Consider the following 7,318-nt stretch of genomic DNA (forward strand, 5'->3'; position numbering starts at 1 on the left):
TGTACATGCGGCATAGAGGTACCCCTTTGTGACACTTGGTTAAAACATGTGTATTGTGATGATCCGGTAGTCCAAGCTAATTAGGACAAGGTGCGGGCACTATTAGTATACTATGCATGAGGCTTGCAACTTGTAAGATATAATTTACATGATACATATGCTTTATTACTACCGTTGACAAAATTGTTTCATGTTTTCAAAATCAAAGCTCTAGCACAAATATAGCAATCGATGCTTTTCCTCTATGGAGGACCTTTCTTTTACTTTTATGTTGAGTCAGTTCACCTATTTCTCTCCACCTCAAGAAGCAAACACTTGTGTGAACTGTGCATTGATTCCTACATACTTGCATATTGCACTTATTATATTACTCTATGTTGACAATATCCATGAGATATACATGTTACAAGTTGAAAGCAACCGCTGAAACTTAATCTTCCGTTGTGTTGCTTCAATGCCTTTACTTTGAATTATTGCTTTATGAGTTAACTCTTATGTAAGACTTATTGATGCTTGTCTTGAAGTGCTATTCATGAAAAGTCTTTGCTATATGATTCACTTGTTTACTCATGTCATATACATTGTTTTGATCGCTGCATTCACTACATATGCTTTACAAATAGTACGATCAAGGTTATGATGGCATGTCACTCCAGAAATTATCTTTGTTATCGTTTTACCTGCTCGGGACGAGCAGAACTAAGCTTGGGGATGCTGATACGTCTCCGACGTATCGATATTTTCTTATGTTCCATGCCACATTATTGATGATATCTACATGTTTTATGCACACTTTATGTCATATTCGTGCATTTTCTAGAACTAACCTATTAACAAGATGCCGAAGTGCCAGTTGCTGTTTTCTGTTGTTTTTGGTTTCAGAAATCCTAGTAAAGAAATATTCTCGGAATTGGACGAAATCAACGCCCAGGGTCCTATTTTGCCACGAAGCTTCCAGAAGACTGAAGAGGAGACGAAGTGGGGCCACGAGGTGGCCACACCCTAGGGCGGCGCGGCCCAGGCCCTGGCCGCGCCGGCCTATGGTGTGGGCCCCTCGTGCCGCCTCTTGACCTGCCCTTCCGCCTACTTATAGCCTCCGTCGCGAAACCCCCAGTACCGAGAGCCACGATACGGAAAACCTTACTGAGATGCCGCCGCCGCCAATCCCATCTCGGGGGATTCAGGAGATCTCCTCCGGCACCCTGCCGGAGAGGGGATTCATCTCCCGGAGGACTCTACGCCGCCATGGTCTCCTCCGGAGTGATGTGTGAGTAGTCTACCCCTGGACTATGGGTCCATAGCAGTAGCTAGATGGTTGTCTTCTCCCCATTATGCTTCATTGTCGGATCTTGTGAGCTGCCTAACATGATCAAGATCATCTATCTGTAATTCTATATGTTGCGTTTGTTGGGATCCGATGAATAGAGAATACTTGTTATGTTGATTATCAAAGTTATGTCTATGTGTTGTTTATGATCTTGCATGCTCTCCGTTACTAGTAGATGCTCTGGCCAAGTAGATGCTTGTAACTCCAAGAGGGAGTATTTATGCTCGATAGTGGGTTCATGTCTCCGTGAATCTGGGGAAGTGACAGAAATCTCTAAGATTATGGATGTGCTGTTGCCACTAGGGATAAAACATTGGTGCTATGTTCAAGGATATAGCCACTGATTACATTACGCGCAATACTTAATGCAATTGTCTGTTGTTAGCAACTTAATACTGGAGGGGGTTCGGATGATAACCTGAAGGTGGACTTTTTAGGCATAGATGCATGCTGGATAGCGGTCTATGTACTTTGTCGTAATGCCCAATTAAATCTCACAATACTCATCATAATATGTATGTGCATGGTCATGCCCTCTTTATTTGTCAATTGCCCAACTGTAATTTGTTCACCCAACATGTTGTTTATCTTATGGGAGAGACACCTCTAGTGAACTGTGGACCCCGGTCCAATTCTCTATACTGAAATACAATCTCTTGCAATATCTTGTTTTGTTTTCTGCAAACAATCATCATCCACACTATACATCTAATCCTTTGTTACAGCAAGCCGGTGAGATTGACAACCTCACTGTTTCGTTGGGGCAAAGTACTTTGGTTGTGTTGTGCAGGTTCCACGTTGGCGCCGGAATCTCTGGTGTTGCGCCGCACTACATCCCGCCGCCATCAACCTTCAACGTGCTTCTTGGCTCCTACTGGTTCGATAAACCTTGGTTTCATACTGAGGGAAAACTTGCCGCTGTACGCATCACACCTTCCTCTTGGGGTTCCCAACGGACGCGTGTTGTACGCGTATCAGAGTGTCGTGAGCTTCTTTGAGAATGAGATTTCTCAGGTATGGATCATTCGGAACAAAAAAAAACGATCTTGGAAGAAGAGAGTTCCTTGATCGTCGAGAGAGAAGGACTTGTACTTGGGCTTGTGCATATTCTCTTTGATATTCTTGCTGCAAATATCTCGCAACTGTCCTTTTCGGATCTTATCTTCAAGAGTTTGCGTAATCACCAAGTTTGCAAGGTAACCTTGGGGAACAAGCTCAAGATTCAATTTCCTGAATTCTTCATAAAGAGCAGGTTGACTTTCTTGAATCATGAGATTGTTGCAATAGGACTTGCGACTAAGGGCGTCAGCCATGACATTAGCTTTGCTTGGAGTGTAGCTGATAGAGAGATCAAAGTCCTTGATGGTTTCCATCCATCTCGTTTGACAGAGGTTCAAGTTGGGTTGTGTGAAGATGTATTTGAGACTCTTGTGGTCGGTGAAGATCTCACATTTGTTGCTCAACAAGTATTGGCGCCATGTTATTAAAGCATGTAACACGGCTGCAAGCTCAAGATCATGTGTGGGATAGTTGAGTTCATGCTTTTTCAACTGACGAGAAGCATACGCCACAACTTGACGTTCTTGCATGAGGACATCACCTAGACCATGAAGAGTGGCATCACAGAATATCTAGAAAAGGCTTAGAAGTATCTGGAAGAACAAGGACAGGTGTGGAAGTGAGCTTCTGCTTGAGGAGGTCAAAGCTTTCTTGACACTGAGGAGACCAAAGGAACTTCTTGTCTTTCTTCAGGAGATCGGTAAGAGGCTTGGCGATCTTGGAGAAATTCTCAACAAAGCGGCGGCAGTAACTTGCCAAACCGAGGAAACTTCTCACTTGCTTGACATTCTTCGGAGGAAGCCATTCAACGATCGCCTTGACGGTTTCAGGATTGACAGCAATGCCTTTTCCCGAAATGACATGGCCAAGATAGACGACTTGAGGAAGCCAAAATTCACATTTGGAGAACTTGGCATAGAGACGGTGTTCACGAAGCTTCATGAGGATGAGGCGAAGATGCTCTTCATGCTCCTCATTGGACTTGGAGTAGACAAGGATATCATCGAGATAGACTACCACAAACTTGTCGAGGTACTCCATGAAAATGTAGTTCATCAACCGAGAGAAAGTGGCAGGAGCATTAGTGAGGCCAAAGGACATGACAGTGTATTCGTAGAGACCATAACGAGTTTTGAAGGATGTCTTGGGTACATCCTCCTTGCGGATTTTAATTTGGTGATAACCACTTCTCAAATCCATCTTAGAGAACACAGTTGCACCCGCAAGCTGATCAAAGAGCTCATTGATGCGAGGAAGAGGATATGTATTCTTGATCGTTTTCTCATTGAGAGGGCGGTAGTCAACCACCAATCGGTCAGTTTTATCCTTTTTCTTCACGAAGATGGTAGGACATCCCCATGGAGAAGTGCTTGGCTGAATGAAACCAAGTGTTTGCAACTCGTCAAGCTACTTCTTGAGTTCAGCCAACTCATTGGGACCCATTTTGTATGGCCTCTTTGAGATAGGAGCTGTTCCAGGCTCTAGTTCAATGACGAACTCAACAGCCCTGTCAGGTGGCATACCTGGAAGTTCTTCAGGAAAGACATCAGGGAAGTCGCAAACCACCGGTATAGACTCAAGCTCTGGAAGAGAACTAGGATTCAAAGCAAATGTAGCACCCTACCTTTTAATAAAGGCAAGATACCTGTGTATAGTGCTATTCCCGGGATCACTGATAGCACACACATTACAAAATGTAGTAGTCATTGCAATAGTATCAAATTACTACATCGTTGATACAAAGGGTAATGTAATACCTTACAAATTGCATAGTCACATGGACTAGCTCAAATAAAAGGGTTCAAGCAAACACATCGGAAAAATAAATCTTCAATGAGCCTCCATCATCTTCATGTGCCACAGGAAGACATGTTGGAATGTAGACTCGAGATCCTACTAGTAATCCTCTTCAGACGAACCTGCACGTTTGAATATGCAGCCCCACGAATGGAGGTCAGTACAATGATATACTGGCAAATGACACTTATTTGGTGGCATTTTTAGGCATGACTATCTACATGATATTTGGCTAGTGGAGTTTATTTGCATAAAGCCAATTTTATCCTATATTTATTTTAAAACAAAACAATTTTGAATTCTCGAAAAGGTTTTACACCAAAATGGGTACATGGTTAAATCCACCATGCACACCAAGTCGATATGACTCCCAAGTCACCACCATATACTATGGTTAAATCCACCATGTACATAGCCCTGGGGTCACTCGACCGGGATAATCCTCAGGTCACCACCACATACTATGGTTAAATCCACCATGTATGTAGCCCTGAGAGAATCCAGTCCTGAGATTGTTTCTACACAAGTTTTAATCATTCAGAAAAGGTGACGAGATTATTCCGTACATCCTTGTCTAGAGACTCAAGTTGTCCATAACCGGGGACACGGCTAAGATCTTAGTTTTTAACTCTCGAGAGGTTGTGCACTTTCACCTTACGACCCATTCTACCCAGAGAGAAGAATGAGACGAGACCTTTCAGAAGGAGAGAACAACCATACACGCAAGACTCGTTCCCACCTATAATTCTGCTACCAGCCAATGTTTTGCAACAAGTTGAACCCTCACATCTTACTCAATCAAGACAGAGCCCATAATATCATAAGGCTGCACTGGAAGTACACTAAACACGGAAGACATAGCAATCTCTTTGTTCCTGGGTGGCAAACCACAAGTGTACTAACCCACGGGTCACCACCACATACCATGGTTAAATCCACCAGGTATGTAGCCTCGAGTAGCCACTCAACATAATCCAAACCACTCCAATTCCACCCAAGTGTTTCATTAAGGTTATTAGTTTTCAATTTTTCAAACAACACTTTAACCAACAAGTGAAACAAAGCATTGGCATCATTTTTTTAAATCACTTATGACAATCCTAGCAAGTTGTGTTTAAGGGGTGGCTACACACTACTAGGATCTAAGCATAGCATATATACTTTACTTTTGAAAACAAAAACTCTACCATGCATTCTAGTTTCGAAAACACTAATGCATAATAAAAATAAGTAGGATTTGAATGTCACTTGCCTTTTTGGTAATTGGATATTGTTCACTCCTCTCAACAAAACATGTCGCTCTTCACACGAACTATAAGATAAAAAAATATAGCACAACATAAACGCACCATTCAACAACAACAAAATCAAACAAGACAACAATCAGAAATCGCTCTGTGGTACTAGGGTGTGGCATGAGGTTTGGCTTGCAAGATATGGCTGTGAGAGTTTGGATGGCAAGTCACATGATTAGAAAGAGATGGATTATCTAAGATATAACTGAAGAATCTTTATGCTTTACAAAAAGCTTGAAAAGAATTTTAAACGGCTTATGTTAATTGAATCACATAAGTGACAAATAGTGCAACAACAATACTACTGAATAAGTGTGACAACAATTATTCAAAAATAGTATGAATTACACATAGGCTTGGGTATAGATTTGTGATATATTTAATTACTCAGTTAACTCATTTGTATATTGAATAGTTCAATATAAGCCAACAAGATTAAATGGGCATGAGGTTGAATACGCATGATAGGTGTCGGGATTTGGTTCATGGATTCTAATGGATAACAAGGCTTCAACACATCGGATATGTAGTAGAGTTTCTCGACCTCACCGGAGCAAGGTGAAAGTCTAAAATAGGACATGCCATATTTTACTCAAATAACTCAGTTGTTATTTGAATAATATGAACTAGGATAATCATTTGGACATATGATGATTGTGTCTATGAGATTTTGATAGATGTGTTTGACTAAAGGATTCACTTTTGCAGAAATGAACCTTGTTTAAAATAATTAAGGAAATGCATCTATAATAAAAAAATACTTAAATCCTCATGTTTGAATTTGAATAGTCGGAGAAGGGTTGAACTAAGCTTGGTGTTTGTGTAAGTGGATAGAGAGCATCAATATGATCCATTTGCAAAAAGAATCACTTGATTTGGGTTTATAGAAGTTGAGTTATGTCAAAATACTCAAATTCACATATTCAAATTTAAATATTTGAACATTACTCGAAAGTCAGATTTAAAAATCACATTTGTGTTCTAAACATTTTTATGAGTCCAGTGATATATTATTTACCAACTTTGGATGTGTAATTATTTTTCTATAATTTTTTACAAGATTAAACATGTCGCGGTTAAAATTTGATGTTGTACGAAAAGTTGTCAGAAAAAGTTTTTCGGATGGAAAAACTTTCTACACGAAAGTTTTAGAGAATTGTATTACAAAATCAATGCAAAAACAAATATCTAAAACGGAGCTCTAAATCTACGGATTTAGAATTTTGAAGTTTAACATGAGTTATGAGCTAGTAGAATTTTCAAACGATCGATCGGTACCGGAAAAGAAAAGAACTATACGTGGCAAATCTTGAGTGGAGGATACCTTCCATGTTCCAACGATGACAAGAGAAAAGAGGCACGCCATGCGAAAATGGTGAATGGAACCTAGGTCCGCGCGCACCCATTTACAAAAAGTTCTAAAAAATGCTATTTAAAAGTTTCAAAAAAATATGAAGTAAATTTTTGCATGTAGATATTATGTTGATACTTACCCGTGTGTGTTTTCACGGAGAAATACCATTGTGTGTGACCTACACAAAAATGACAAAATGCAAATTCCTATTCCTGTGAATAGTACAAATTCCTATTCACTATTCTTATTTGGACAATTTGTCATTTTTGTGCAGGTCACACACAATGGTATTTTTTCGTGAAAACTCACACGAGTAAGTATCAACATAATATGTACATGCAAAATTTTACTTCATATTTTTTTGAAATTTTTAAATATTAATTTGTTTGAACTTTTCGTAAATGGGTGCGCGCGCACCCAGGTTCCATTCCTCCGGGTCGCACGCCATGCTGTTTTAGTCATTGAACACGCACACATGCAGCGGCG

Source organism: Lolium perenne, chromosome 5, assembly GCF_019359855.2.
Source record: "Lolium perenne isolate Kyuss_39 chromosome 5, Kyuss_2.0, whole genome shotgun sequence".
NCBI lineage: Eukaryota > Viridiplantae > Streptophyta > Magnoliopsida > Poales > Poaceae > Lolium > Lolium perenne.